Source organism: Engystomops pustulosus, chromosome 4 (genome assembly GCF_040894005.1).
Source record: "Engystomops pustulosus chromosome 4, aEngPut4.maternal, whole genome shotgun sequence".
Lineage (NCBI taxonomy): Eukaryota > Metazoa > Chordata > Amphibia > Anura > Leptodactylidae > Engystomops > Engystomops pustulosus.
The window spans coordinates 42,188,540-42,203,421 of NC_092414.1; the positions used below are offsets into that span (position 1 = coordinate 42,188,540).

At 43.0% G+C, this 14,882-nt stretch overlaps 1 protein-coding gene across 1 annotated transcript in view; it reads left to right on the forward strand.

Moving 5' to 3' along the window:
* Positions 1-1,005: 1,005 nt before the first annotated feature.
* Positions 1,006-14,882, forward strand: part of HBEGF (heparin binding EGF like growth factor) — a 169,693-nt gene continuing 155,816 nt past the window's right edge. The window contains exon 1 of the mRNA XM_072145791.1: positions 1,006-1,458. The gene's annotated coding sequence lies outside the window, so the exon portion shown is untranslated. The remainder of the gene's footprint in view (positions 1,459-14,882) is intronic.

The following is a 14,882-nucleotide window of genomic DNA, read 5'->3' on the forward strand; positions in this document are numbered from 1 at the left end:
GACTGAACTGTGAGTCTAGTATTATGTATGGCTGAGGCCACATTCACACAATCATGTCATTGACAGCCGCAACATTTGTTGACTTGTGAATCATATGATGTAAGGAGTTTCTGCTGGCCAGGGAAACAACAGTGCAAAATATGCAACTATGTTTTTTAGGGTGATAAAGGGAAAACAATCGGGCAGATTTATCAAGCTGTCTGAAAGTCAGAATATTTCTAGTTGCCCAAGGCAACCAATTACAGCTCAGCTTTCATTTTACCAGTGCTCATGAATATTTTAAAGGGGTGCTGTGATTGGATGCCATGGGCAATAAGGAGTTTTCAGACTGTATATGAGCCCCACTGGGGCTGATTTATCAAGCAAAGGGTCCGCTCTATCTATAGAATATCCCACAATTTCTGATGTGCGCCGCATTTAGAAGGGCTTTTTGTCACACGTGTTCACATTTTGGCACATCGGCGAAGGCTTTCAGGCAACAGAAGTCGGGGGGCGGGCCGTCGGACGATCCGACGGATTCGGACAACGCGCAGGATTTAACATTCAAAATTGTGTTACAAGCCATGCACTTACATGCACCAGGAAGAAGAAGGTGAACTCCGGCGGACCTCAGCGGGGAAGCTACACATGCAGTAAATTGGACGCACGATCTTAGTGAATCGCAGCAGCTCCGAATGCTCGGCGGACAGTGCACCTCGGGGATCGCGATGGGTAAGTAAAATTGCCCCAATGTCTCCAATACTATGATTAGTAAGGCAGCTCCCTCTACATCAATGTCTGACTTATAATTCTAAACATCCTGTAAATTTTAATTGAAGGGGGGGCATTCTGTATGTTTGAATTAAATCATTGGTGTCTAAGCTAACCAGTGGGTAAAATGACCAGAAAAAATGCCATTAAAAACAGACTCAGTAGAGAACGTCGATTCTCGGAGGAGGAGAAGCATGGGAGTGTGATGGTGTCACATAGCCAGTAGGCTCCGCCCCCCCACCTAATCAGACACATGCAGAAGAGATGTGTGAGCTAAGACACTCCTATGTGGCCTGTTTTCTGAGGCCTGGTGTGTGGAAGGAGGAACATGTGCTTGCTGTTTGGGCTAGTCTGTGGCCTAGTCGGGGCTAGATCGTGATACCTGAAAGCAAAAGGAGTGAAAAAACAGAGGGATGGTGCAATCCCAGTTGGAGCCACTGTGAACATGCATATTATGAAGTACGTGACTAAATAGACACATACAGTTGTTGCCCGCCTTGTGGAAGCCAGTGGCCTGGAGTGAAGCGAAGTATCCAATGATGTGGGAGAGGTCGGGTGAATATATGAGGAACTTGGTGCATACTAGGAAGTTTTGTTGGTTCGGATGAAGCACGAGTGTTTAGCATGCGGTTGCAGGTTCGGCGCTGAAATCTTGCTTACATCTGGAGGCTAGCCTTGCCATTTATAAGCTGGAGTAATCATCAACAGGTGAGTATAAACCCATTTATGTGCACTCACTTTTTGCTGCTTATCTCTGGAGAGATTTATAATTTATTCTTTTCTCTGACTTTGGTCTATTCTTGGCTGAGTGGGATTTATGTGAACTTTGAATCCAAGGTTATCCACAAAGGCCAGCAGACAGTTAAAATCTGCAACAAGAGTGTAATAATGACAATAACTGCAGATGCGATGTACAAAGGGGTAAATGCAAGTACTCCTTAATATCTTGCTTTAATATATGTTATTGCACTGGTCAAGGTTTTTGTGATACCCCCTGATCCGATCTGCACCAAAGTATTGTTTGTTTTCTATCTGGTGGATAACATCTTGAACCTTGTGGGAAAAAAATTACACTTGCTGGATCAGAAGACTGGAAAGTGTGAATAGGGGTGTAATAAATTTAGCAACAATTGTAGATGCGAGTACTCTTTAATAACTGGTTGACATCTTGAGCATTGTGGATAAATACACTTGCTGGAAAGTGCGAACAGGGGTGTAATAATTTGAGCAAAATCTGTAGATGTGAGTGAGAAATGTGTAAATGGTAGCATTTTGCAACATATTGCTTAAATATATCTTGCATGCATTTATTGAGATCTTTATGATACCACCTGGTCTTTTCTAAGGCAGACATTTCTTATCCTGCGGATAACCTCATGAACTTGTGGACAATTAAACCTGCTGGATCAGAAGGCAAAAAAAAAAAAAAATCTGAACTAAGAGGCCCTTAGCACTGGGAAACCCAATAATGTTTGGATATGATGATGTTTTGTAATGGTGGTCTTATATACAGCTTCTTAGTGCTTTAAGAGCCACTGTTGGAACCCCCGATATCTGGGTTAGGTTGTATCTATTCTATTATGGTTGGTTATTCGTAGTCCGGGTCGTATGCAGAATCCTGTGCATATTAAAACATCCTTGGTTTTAAGCAAATAAAGTGTCTATTGTGGGGGATATTAATATATTTGTTGGAGCGGGACAAGAATTTGCAACCAATGGCACATTGTAATATTTGCTAGTACATGTCTTGTTGGTAATTTAAGATATGTTTGCTATATTAAGCATTTGTCTAGGTGGTGGTAAACCAACTGAATTTATATCTTGGCTAGTATCCGTAATTCTTCCCGTCCTGGTCTGGATAAGGCATCTGTGTCATATAAAAATATGAAGGGGGCCGCAAAAGGTAGACATGTTCAGCTGAAACTTCTTTCCTGGAATGTTAGACCTGGGAGACAGGTTAAAGAGAATTGCGGTTTTAAATTTATTAAAAAAAAATTTCGCCAGCAACTATTTGTTTGCAACAAACTCATTTAATACACAACACTGCAAGGGTATTAGGGAAGGGATGGATAGGTGTGGCATATCATTCATTTCATACCTCCTATTCTAGAGGTGTATCTATAGTGGTGCATAAAAATATCCCTCTTGTAGTAAAGAAAACATTGATAGATGAGGAAGGTAGATTTGTCATTCATAGGTCATTGTATGAAAAGGTGATTATTATAGCTTCAATTTATGTTCCTCCTCCATACAATTCACAGATTGTATATAAAAGTCATAACTTTTTACTGTACAAGCAAGATGCACTATGATTCATACTGGGTGATTTTAATAATATTTTGGAAGCAATATTTGATAAATCTGGTAGATTTAGGGAGAGGGATGGTCAGTGTGAATAAATTTGCTATGGAAAAGGTAGGGAATACTCCGCACTCAAGGAAAAATGTGCAAACGATCGATGCGTTTCGACACTGTGGGGGACATTTACTATGGCGTTTCCGCCAGTTTTGTGGCGCTCTCACCACATGTTCTGCTCTCAGACCTATTTATTAGCTAGTGGCGCCAGAAAAAATGACTTTTTCCGTCTGCTCCGACTCTTCTCCGAAAAGGGGCGTGGCTTTGGCGGAGTGGAAACTCAGACACAATTAATATGTGTCGCAGCCCTTTTTGGGCGCTGTAAACTGGCGGAAAGTAGACCAAAAGAAAACTGGTCTAGCAGGGACTGTTGGACACATTACTGGTGCTCGGGACAGATTTTGGTCCCAGGGACAGAAAATGGTTTCGGCGCCAGAAATGTCTCTGCACAGCTCCACAATATTAAATGTGTATCTTCTTTCCGAGAGCAGGTCGGTAACAAAGCCAATGCAGACACCGACACTTTAAGTAAGTGTCCCCCAGTGCGTCTTAGTCATGATCTGATAAGACAAAACTTTTTACTATACTTAACCCCTTAAGGACGCAGCCATTTTGTAGCTTAAGGCTCAGCCCAATTTTTTTTTTTTTTTTTTAATTCTGACATGCATGCATGCATGGTTATAACTTTTGAAAACTGTTACTTCATTTTAGTGGTACATTTTGGCTGATAAGTTTTGCGTTTACTTACAAAAAAAAAGAAAAAATGATGAAAATGGCCAATTTTGTAAAAAAAAATCGAAATCATTGCGTTTTCAGGCAGATAGATTTGCCACCTAAATAAGTTGCTGAATAACATTTCCCACTTGTCTACTTTACATTTTCATAATTTTTGAAATGTCTGGATAATTTATTTTGATGTCACGCAGCTTACAAATTGAATATCGCTTTTCCGGATTTTCTGCATTGACTATTTTGGGGATAAATACAGTTTTGAATGAAATTTTACATATTCAGCATCAAAAACCCCTATATAACCAACCCATTTTCAAATCTGCACCATTCGAGCTATCAGAAACGGCTTTTACGAAGATTGTTAACCCCTTGAGATCTTCATAGTAATTGAATCAAAATGGAGGGGAAATTTAGAATGGTCAAATTGTGCCGGTTATACGTTCATTTAGCACTAAAATTTATACATTTCCAAAACTTAAAAAGAGAAAACCCACCATAGAATTTGTTCTAAAATTTCTCCTGAGTACAGAGACCCCCCACATGGGGCCGTTACTTATGGGTGCACAGCAAAGCGCAGAAGTGAAGGAGGGACCTGCAGCTGCCAAGATTTTAGTTACCTCATTGGCCCCTTTTGAAGGCTATAAAATTTTTGCTTTTCCATTATTGGGGCCATGTGACGGAATTTCTTTGTTGCGGGATGAGAAACTTTTTCCAGTGTTACCATTTTGGGGTTAGTATCCCCTATTGTTTAAAATTTAGAAACTCGTTTTTGAGGGCAGGAGTAGAAATGCATCAATTCTGTTCTGGATGTTTGATTTTTTTTTTTTTTTTTGTTCACCATTTGGCCTAATAATCTTTATTCTATGGGTCGATACGATTACGGGGATACCAGACATGAATATATATTCTTACGTTTTACTAAATTTGTCAAATAAAACCGTAATGTGATGAAAAATCTATCATTTTTGCATCATTGTCTTCCAAGTGGCATAACATTGTTACTTTTTTGGCAACAGAGCTGGTTGATGGCTTGTTTTTTGCAGGACATGTTGTACTTTGCACCAGAATCATCCTGGAGTACATATGTTTTTTATTCTTTTATTGCTTTTTATTGCATTTTTAGTAAGATTGATTAGGTAAAAATGATCATTTTTGGTGGGTTTTTAGCAGTTTTTTTTTTTTTTTTTTTAACGGCGTTCATCGTACGAGTTCAGTAATGATTTACTTTTATTTTACGAGCTGATACTATATAAGTGGGGTTTTTGTTATGATTTAGACTTTTATTTTGGCTTATGTCTCTTTGTATGTTATGGGGCTTAAGGGCATTTTTAGTGATTTTTATTACTTTTTTCTTTTTTTTTCTTTTCTTTTCTTTTTTTTTTTTTTGCTACTTCCACCATGGGACATGAACAAGCAATCATCTGCTTGTTCATGATAATATCCTGCAATACTCATGTATTGCAGGGTATAAGCAGTGCATAAGCACATGCATAGGCTGGCACTGTGCCAGTAAGATGACGTCATCCATAAGAGACGCTATCCGTTCGGACCCCAGAGATGCCATAGCAGCGATCGACGCCCCCATCGTGGGGGATAGACACCCCCCCCCCCCCCCAGAGGCAAGTTAGATGCCACGGTCGTGCTGACCGCGCCATTTGACAGGTTAGACACCCACGATCGTAGGATGAGCGCTAAGTCACTGCATCTGTATTTAATAGTTTCTTTTCTATATATATTCATAATAATCGATTTTGTGAACATGTAGACTATGGTCTATGCTTTTTGTTCCTTTAATATAGTTACATACAGGGATCATGAATGGTATGGGTGCAATACATAAATCAACAAATATTTACCTGAGATCAAGTTATTGTTTCTTTGAATTTAGGTACATGAATGTGGTGATGACCTGTGCAATATGTTGTCTCTCGGTTCCAGCGTAATCCCCTCGGTTAATGTTAACTATCACCTTTATTTTGTAAAACATGTCCCAATATGCAATTGTTTTTATATACAAGTTTCTATATATGGGTTGCTGCCAGCTCGCGTCACCAACCCAGGTGGTTTTAAGTACAGTAAAAAGACTTGTCTTATCAGATCATGACTAAGACGCACATTGTCGAAACCCGTCGATCGTTTGCACATTAAGACTGTATTGTTTCGGAGATGCTAATGAAGAAGAATTCCGCTTTTATATTTACCCTGATGGCTTCTCGTGAGTGCTGAGTATTCCTTACCTTTTCCTTCTTTGGATTATATGGCTGTTTCTTCCACTACGTGCACCGAGGCTGATACCAGAGGACTGTGATTTCCGTTTTGGGTGAGCTGAATACACACCTAATATGTGTATTACTATAAATTTGCTATGCTATTACACAAATTTGGTTGGCTGGATATCTTGCAGGAATGTCATCCATATAAACTGGAATTTTCATGTTTTTCACAAACTTACCATGTGTTTTCACGTCTGATTTTTGTTTTGGTAAAAGGTCGAGTTTGGCATTGATTCACAAAATTTGTTATGAAGCAAAAGGTATGTCAGATCATGCATCATTGTTAGTGATATGTGATTTTCCAAGGGTGCGCAAGAATAGGGTATAAAGGATTAAGCATGGATGGTTTCAAATTTTGGGTTCCATGGAAAGTGTGAGGGATAGATTGCGTGAATTTATTACTATAAACTCAATGGATAACGATGAGATGGTAGAGTTAAAACTTAGCCCCCTGAAAATAGGCTTTTAAAGGCATCCCATGTTCCTAAGGAAAAAAAATGTTAAAAAACATAACTCAAAGGAAAAGGCACTTGGGGAACAAATAAAGCTGGCCGAACAAGAGGCCTTTAAGTGTCAGGGACAAGGAGGGTTAAAGGAGTGTCAAAAAAAGCAGTAGAAATATATATTTTGGAAAAGGCCCAATATGATCAATGGCTGTGTCGTTACTAGAATTTGGTTGAATTTGCAATTCCAGGGAAGAAATTGGCGAATGTCATTAGGAGTCAGCAAGAACGAAATTTCATAGGGTCAGTATTAGATGAGGAGGGTGAGTTAGTAGCAGGGATAGAATTAAAAAGGTCTTTTATGATCATTTTTCAGAAGTTTATGCAGCAGCTGGGACAACTGGTGACTCGGCAATACAGGAGTTTATTGTGGCATCAGGCCAGAGTAGGCTGGATGAGGTGAAAAGGGCTTGGTTAGATCATACATTGGAGGAGGAAGAAGTGAGGTCAGCTGTGGCTGCATCTGGGGGGTGGGAAGGCATCTGATCTTGATGGCATTCCATTGGAGGCCTATGATAAATTTTCAGAATTATTGGTTCCACATTTAACTAAAGTATACAAAAGGGCGTTTGATAGTGGTAGGCTACCATCCTCTGAAGGAGGCCTTGATAATATTGATATTAAAAGGTAAAAATCCAATAGCAGTGGAATCATATAGGCCCAACTCCTTAATAACAACGGATGCAAAAATTCTAGCAAAAAGATTATCTAGTGTCATTGGAGAGTTGGTCCATGAGGACCAGGGAGGGTTTATGAAAGGTAGATTGACCCAGGATAATATACGTACACTCTTTGCCAATATTTAGAGGACACCAGACAGGGTGGTCCTGCCATTAGGAGGTGGATAGAAATTTTATATCCTGGGTCCTTGGCCAGGCTCCTTGTCAACATTTTTTTGTGAGTAAGGGCATGGTAGAACCTCTGGCTGATAAAATTCGATCTTCCCCAGAGATAGAGGGATTTAGGTTTGGTGAGAGGTGTGAGAAGATCTCTGTTTGTGGATGATATCCATTTTGTATTTGGGAAGTTATGACTCCTTGGGGAAGGTCTTTGATATCTTCAAAGATTTTAGAGAGATATTGGGAATTACAATTAACTGGCAGAAATCAGTAGCTATGCAATTTGATGAAAGTGAATTGCCTCCAATTCCATTAACGATTGATCCACACCAATTCTTTAAATACCTTGGTATCAATATAACCTCAAATGTCAAAGATAGTATAATATAATGCTACTTATAAAAGAAACAAGAACTAAGTTCCAGGTATGGAAGGGCTTGGGCCTGTCTATCGCTGCGAGAATTGCTTTAATTAAAATCATTCTTTTGCCTAAGATTAATTATATACTGTCTAACTCTCCAGTGTGGGTTGGGAAGAAAGTATTTAAGATAATAGTTGCTCTTTTCACAGATCTAGTTTGGAGGGGGAAGCATCCAAGGATTAAGCTGGTCCATATGATTAGAGGTCTGGACAAGAGAAGCATGGGTATACCTTCAGTAAAAGCTTATTATCTGGCCTTCCAAGTAAATAAGATAGTGAACCTCAAATTGTGTGGGTTGGGCAAACTATTTAGGGAGGTAGTAAGTTGGAGAGGATATAGTTTGTATGAAATATTAAAAACAGGATATACCGTATTTTCCGGACTATAAGGCGCACATAAAAGCCTTGCATTTCCTTGGAAATCCAAAGTGCGCCTTATAGTCCGGTGCGCCCTATATGAGGGCAGCGGACCATACTTACATAGGTCCCCGCTACCGGAGACAGCAGATCTCCAGCGGGAACTGCAGACCACGTGGCACAAACAACTTCTGCCGCATCGGTCTGCAGTTCCCGCTGGAGATCTGCTGTCTCCGGTAGCGGGGACCTTTGTAAGTATGGTCCGCTGCCCTCCTCCACCTCCCCCTCACCTTCCCCACTCACCTTCCCCGCGTCGCCGCGTCTCGTCGGGTCTCGTCGTCGCGTCGCGTCTCTTCTCGTCGGCTTTCCGCTCCGCCCCCGGACCTCCGCCACGCCCCCGGACCCTGCGCCTTATAGTCCGATGCGCCTTATATATGGAATTATTCCATATATAAGGCGCATCGGACTGATGCGCCTTATATTCCGGTGCGCCTAATGGCCCGGAAAATACGGTACTAAAAAATTTAAGAATAAAATCCCATCCCTATATTTGTTTCATATGGTATATAACCACCTGAAAGAAATATTCCAGGTACAGGGGCTGTATCGTACACCACTCTGGGCTAATATTGAGTTGTGTGGTTTATACTTTTTCAATGAAGCTACATTTTGGAAGAGGCACGGAATCAGTTTGGCCATGTATATGTGGATGCTAATATTGGGGAATTTGATGATTTGAGAGAAGAATATGTAATCCAGAGATCTAATTAGATATATGCAGTTCAAACAAGCTATTGGGTCTAATGCTAAAATAAATAATAGGTGAATCCACTTGACTCTGTTTTTTCAGGTAAGGGGGAAAAGAGTTAGTGTTGGCCGTATACAAAACTATTGTAAAAGAGATGCATAAAGATGATTACGAGGGTAGAAAAGAGAAGTGGGAAAGTGAATTTTACCCCATTGAAAAAGGAAAATAGTAATGATCAATTACTTTTTAAATCTCCTTTACCGCTCAGTTGCGGCTAACTCAATATTTTATAGTCAATATGCTTCATTATTCTCCTTTCTTATTGGCTAAAATAAGAATAGAAATTCTTCTATTAAATGTGGAAATACTGGTGCGGACTTCGTCCATGGGTATTGGAGCTGTATGGAAATACAGAAATATTGGGATATAGTTCTAGTAAAAATCGAATAGGTGTATGAAGTACACATTGATAAGAATCCTCTAATTTGTGTCCTGGGGCTTGATGACTATCCACGTAAAGTAAATAAGAAAAAGAGCAATCAACAAATTATTGTATTGGGCACGGAAGAGTATCATGAGTAACTGGATATGTGGTAAACCACCAACCTTGGAGAGTTGGATTAGGCAGACAATAACAATGTTACAATATGAAAAATTCAATTACGTTAAAAAGAATAAACCAGATGTATTTTTATCTATCTGTTCTGTGTGGTTGTCAGAGGGTGAGGGAGGAGAGAGGGGGGTGGGTTTTTTTTGTTTGTTTTTTCTTTGTTTTGTAGCCCCAGTGGGTATGGATCAATACGTGGTTGGAAGGGGAAGGAAAAAAAAGATATATTTGTTGGGCATACTGTTTGAACTTTAATGTATTTCAGAAGACTTATCAATGCATCTGGATGTAATAATAATTGTAGGTTAGTCACTTTTTTTTATGGAATGTGCTAAAAGATGCAATGTAAATACTGTATTTTATTATTAAAAAAAAAAAAAAAAAACATATAGACATATAGCTGATCCAAAATGGATTTTAGTGCGTAAAAAATTAATACTAAACAACGGGAGAATCTACATACTGATGCAATCCAGATACTGCAAAAAAATCTAGAAATAAAAATGAGACCGCTTCCTATTTTGTTACCAGTTTGAGTCCATAATTTACAGATGTAAAAAGTTAATCCTTAGAAATCTTCCAATACTATATGAAGATGAAAAATAAGCAACTATTTCCAATACGTCCCCCATGACGGCCCACTTGGAGGATGCCCTTTGACCTCTGTAGGGACAGGAAGCAGAGAGGTAAAAAGCCTCCCACCCGCATCCTCCCGCCAGTGTCTTCCTGTCCCTACAGGGGATAGGTCAGAGAGGCTCTTCCTCTCCTCCAAGTGGGGAGGGGGGGACGTTTTTTACTGTCTTACCGGGGTTACGCCGGCCTATTGCAGGCTGTAGTTCCCCTCCCTCCCTGGTCCTAGGCGATCCGGAGCTCGGTCCTCTCCATGGCTGACGGGGGCCTATGCGAGGACGCGTGACACCTCCAGGAGCTCCGTTCCCAGGAGTCCTTTGCGCCCGATGACGACTTCCGGCTGCGACCAGAAGTGAGGTCAGAGCATCTCGGAGCACCGGAAGGGCCGCAAATCAGCCACCTGCTTGGGGGATGGGTTCCCCAATAAGGTATTTAAACCAGAGCTATCATGGGGGCCAGTAGCGGTGTCTCGTACTGGTGCATATACCGTTCAGTGGCTTTGCCGTCCCAGACATTTCCTGACATGGCTGATGAGGCAGACTTGGGCCTACTCCACCCTCCTGGTTATGTAGACAGAAGGGGTGGTTTAGAAAACCAAAAGAAGGCTGGAACGGCGCTATTCGGACAAGGGTCTTCAAGAGGGTTAAAATGCTTTATTCCATAGTCGACGCGTTTCGGGCTAATCAGCCCTTCTTCAAGTACAATTGGATAAAATCTAAATATTTACAAAAACCAAATTCAGAATTACATATAATGACATATAGATGGGGATTAGACCAATGTATAAAAAATTATATATATATATATATATATATATGTCGCCAAAAGTTAACGGTATATGCAAATATGAGATTACAAAAAACAAAATAAATAAATATAAATATAAAAATACAGATAAATAAATACATGAAAAACATTACAAAGAGTTAGTAGATTAATAAATTGGTAAAATTAAGGTATATACATAACCTCTATCATATAGGTAACGTCAAAAAGCTGGATAGTAATCCTAGTATTTTAGTGCTTAATTGTAGCCTGTAGTCTAGTGAATGGAGTACATCATAACATTTAGCAAAAGTATAGTGGTGACACTCCCTTAACGCGCTGGGTAGAATGTAGGTATAAGAGCTGTACTTACAGGAGGTGATTTTCAGCGGCAGCTTAATCCCCCAAACCAATAAAGCCAGCATTCCCCTCAGCGCTCATATAAGCACAATCTGGGCGGAAACCTCAGGTCATGTGAACTGGAAGTGGCAAAAAAAAAAAAAAAAAAAAGAGATGGTCAGCAGTAGAGATGAGCGAACATACTCGCCCGCTCGAGAAAATGGCAGCTCCCGCCGTTTTGCTTTTTGGCGGCCAGAAACAGAGCCAATCACAAGCCAGGAGACTCTGCACTCCACCCAGCATGACGTGGTACCCTTACACGTCGATAGCAGTGGTTGGCTGGCCAGATCAGGTGACCCTGGGATAGACTAGCCGCTGCCCGCGTTGCTCGGATCATTCTGTGTCTGGATGCCGCTAGGGAGAGAGCTGCTGCTGGTCAGGGAAAGCGTTAGGGTGTTCTATTAGAATAGTGTTAGGCAGGAGTGATTCTACAAGAACCCAACAGCCCTTCTTAGGGCTACAATAGCGTTATACTTTTTTTTTTTTTTTTTATTTGCAGCTAGTACCATATTGTGAGGAATTTGCAGGGGGACTTGCTACCGTTGTGTTTAGCTCTTAGTGACACACATATCCACCTCAAACACCAAAGTGGGAAAATTTATTAGGGGTTTGATTTCCATTAGGCACAGTCTGGCAGTTTCTTTTTATTTTACGTTTATTTTTTCATAACTCCGCGTCATCTCATCAGTGTGCTTTCCTACTTGGCTAGAAAATAGCCAAAGGAGAATCCAAACGGCTTACTTACGCCTACAATAGCGTTATATATATTTTATTTCTGGTTGATCTGCTGGTGGCTGTCCTTGCTGCAGTGCATATACTAGCCAATTGTCAGGAATTTGGAGTGAGACTTGCGACCGCTGTGTTTAGCGCTTAGTGACGCACATATCCATCGCAAAGACCGAAGTGGGAAAATTTATTAGGGGTTGGATTTCAATTAGGCACAGTCTGCCATTTCCTTTTTATTTTACGTTTATTTTTTCATAACTCAGCGTCATCTCATCTGGCATAGCAGTGTGCTTTCATACTTGGCTAGAAAATAGCCATAGCAATAGGATAGCATTGTTTGGCTTTAAAAACTAAAAAACACAAAAAAAAACAAAAAAAACACAAAAAAAAGTTAAAAAAAAAATACAAGTTATAACTCTCATTTTCAAAATGTTTAACCCGAGGGCTAGGGGTAGAGGACGAGGGCGGGGACGTGGGCGTCCAACTACTGCAGGGGTCAGAGGCCGTGGTCCTGGGCGGGGTGAGACACCACCTGCTTATGAGGGAGCAGGGGAACGCCGCAGAGCTACACTCCCTAGGTTCATGTCTGAAGTTACTGGGACTCGTGGTAGAGCACTGTTGAGGCCAGAACAGTGCGAACAGGTGATGTCGTGGATTGCCGACAATGCTTCGAGCAATTTGTCCACCAGTCAGTCTTCCACGCAGTCCACCCATGTCACCGAAATCGGCACTCCTCCAGCTCCTGCACCTCAGCCTCCTCCCCCCCAGTCTGCCCCCTCCCAGGAAAATTTGGCATTTGAACCGGAATACTCTGAGGAACTGTTTTCTGGACCCTTCCCACAGTCACAAACCACTTGTCCGGTTGCTGATGAGCAATTTTCCGATGCCCAGGTTTTCCACCAGTCGCAGTCTGTGGGTGATGATGACCTTCTTGACGTAGTGGAAGAAGTGTGTAAAGAGGTGTCCGACGATGAGGAGACACGGTTGTCAGACAGTGGTGAAGTTGTTGTCAGGGCAGGAAGTCCGAGGGGGGAGCAGACTGAGGGATCGGAGGATGATGAGGTGACAGACCCAAGCTGGGTTGAGAGGCCGGGTGAACACAGTGCTTCTGAGACGGAGGAGAGTCCTCGACCAGAACAGGTTGGAAGAGGCAGTGGTGGGGCCAGACGGAGAGGCAGGGCCAGAGCAGGTGCATCAGCGCCAAATGTGTCACGTAGTGAAGCTCCCGTGGCGAGGGCTCCCGCGGCGAGGGCTAGATTTTCAGAAGTCTGGAGGTTCTTTAAGGAAACACCGGATGACCGACGGACTGTGGTGTGCAACCTTTGCCAAACCAGGATCAGCAGGGGTTCCACCACTACTAGCTTAACTACCACCAGTATGCGCAGGCATATGAATGCTAAACACCCCACTAAATGGCACCAAGCCCGTTCACCTCCGGCCGTGCACACCACTGCTCCTTCCCCTGTTTCAGCTGATAGTCAGCCCCCTGCCCAGGACCCTGGCACAAAAACCCCATCGTCGCCTCCACGATCCTCCACAGCATCCACCAGCGTTCAGCTCTCCATACCCCAGACGCTGGAGCGGAAACGGAAATATAGTGCAACCCACCCGCACGCCCAAGCCCTTAATGTCCACATCTCCAGATTGCTTAGCCTGGAGATGCTGCCCTATAGGCTAGTAGAGACCGAGGCCTTTCGCAACCTCATGGCGGCGGCCGCCCCTCGGTATTCGGTCCCCAGCCGCCACTACTTTTCCCGATGTGCCGTCCCAGCCCTGCACCAGCACGTGTCAGACAACATCATCCGTGCCCTGACCAACGCCGTTTCTGACGAGGTCCACCTGACCACAGACACGTGGACGAGTGCTGCCGGGCAGGGCAACTATATATCGCTGACGGCACATTGGGTTAACTTGGTGGAGGCTGGGACCGAGTCTGACCCTGCGGCTGCTCATATACTGCCGACGCCGAGGATTGCGGGGCCTACCTCGGTCCAGGTGTTTCAGGCCTACTATGCCTCCTCCTCCTCCCACCCCTCCTCCACCTCCTCCTCCGAACTACCATCCGTGGGCATGCCGCCATCAGTCGGTAGCTCTAGGCACAGCAGCAGTGCCGTCGCTAAGCGACAGCAGGCGGTGCTCAAACTGCTGAGCCTAGGCGATAAAAGGCACACCGCCCAAGAGCTATTACAGGGCATCACGGCGCAGACTGATCTGTGGCTGGCACCGCTGAACCTGAAGCCAGGCATGGTTGTGTGTGACGGCCGTAACCTGGTGGCGGCTCTGCAACTCGGCAGACTGACACATGTGCCATGCCTGGCCCATATGTTAAATCTCATAGTTCAGCGTTTCCTCAAGACATACCCCAATCTGTCTGATTTGCTCACGAAGGTGCGCCGCATCTGTGCGCATTTCAGGAAGTCCAGCACAGATGCTGCCACTCTCAGGGCAGCGCAGCGCCGCCTCCAACTGCCCGCTCACCGACTGTTGTGCGACGTGCCCACGAGGTGGAATTCAACATTAACCATGTTATCCAGAGTTTACCAGCAGCGCAGAGCAATTGTAGACTGCCAGATGTCAACTTCCACCAGAACTGGTAGTCAGGTCAGTCAGCTTCCTCAAGTCTACAATGAGGAGTGGACGTGGATGTCTGATATCTGTCAGGTGCTGAGTAACTTCGAGGAGTCAACACAGATGGTCAGTGGCGATGCCGCCATCATCAGCCTCACCATCCCGCTGCTTGGCCTGTTGAAATACTCTCTGATCAGCATGAAGTCGGAA